Here is an 806-nt window from a genome sequence, read left to right as displayed (position 1 = left end):
ACGATTAATTAAATGGCACAATCACACAATGACAAGAAGTTTTCTTTCAAAGTTTTTATTTTACATTTTGAGTCCTTTGAAAACCTGAAAAAGAAAAACAAAACATTGTTAATAAAAAAAAACTAAAAATGGTGGTCTTGATTTGTTACCAGATACCAAACAATGTCACATTAGTTAGGCCAACAATGTATGTAAAGTAAGTTTACAGGGCCTTTTCATCAGCGTAAGGGCCCCTGAACACTTGCTTCAGTGGTTAACTTGAGACTCGACATCTTTCGGAGTATATTATTTATCATATAACTTATTTCAATGGCATTTTTTGCCCTCACATGACTTATACCCTACGTCTCATACTGAAGCATATGTATAATAGCTGATTTAATAAATGAATGGCTGAGATGTGGTTTCAGACATAATTGGCTTAAAATCAGCTGGTTTTCACCATGATCGATAAGATGGGGAAAAAAGAATATGCATCATTAACCACACCTAATAAACTGTTTGTACACAAGACCTGCCGTCATCTTTCAGCTCACCTTAACTTCAGTTCATCCTCCTGATCATTCTGTTGATCTGATCCTCCCTGTTGCCAGCGTCTCCTCCCTCCACAAAGTGCGTGGTCTTCTTGTTCATGCCACCGCGGGGTGACGACAGCTTGAAGGGCCACAGGAAGTTGTTGGCGGGCTTGAAGTTCTTTCCAACTGTGTAAATCTCATGGATGAGGTCCTCAACACAGATGATGCCGTATTTGCCTGCAGATCAAAAAAATCAGCGTGTTTAATGTGCTTACCTCGCTGAACTGCATA

At 39.1% G+C, this 806-nt stretch overlaps 1 non-coding gene across 1 annotated transcript; it reads right to left on the bottom strand.

Moving 5' to 3' along the window:
• Positions 1 to 397: 397 nt before the first annotated feature.
• On the bottom strand, positions 398 to 490 carry LOC121963946. The gene has a single exon (XR_006107299.1). It is a non-coding gene; the product is annotated as a small nucleolar SNORD12/SNORD106 (small nucleolar RNA).
• Positions 491 to 806: the final 316 nt, after the last annotated feature.

This window comes from Plectropomus leopardus, unplaced genomic scaffold (assembly GCF_008729295.1).
Source record: "Plectropomus leopardus isolate mb unplaced genomic scaffold, YSFRI_Pleo_2.0 unplaced_scaffold13366, whole genome shotgun sequence".
In the NCBI taxonomy this organism is placed as follows: domain Eukaryota; kingdom Metazoa; phylum Chordata; class Actinopteri; order Perciformes; family Serranidae; genus Plectropomus; species Plectropomus leopardus.
The sequence above is the reverse complement of the archived record's forward strand: the minus strand, read 5'-3'. Positions and strand labels throughout refer to the sequence as shown.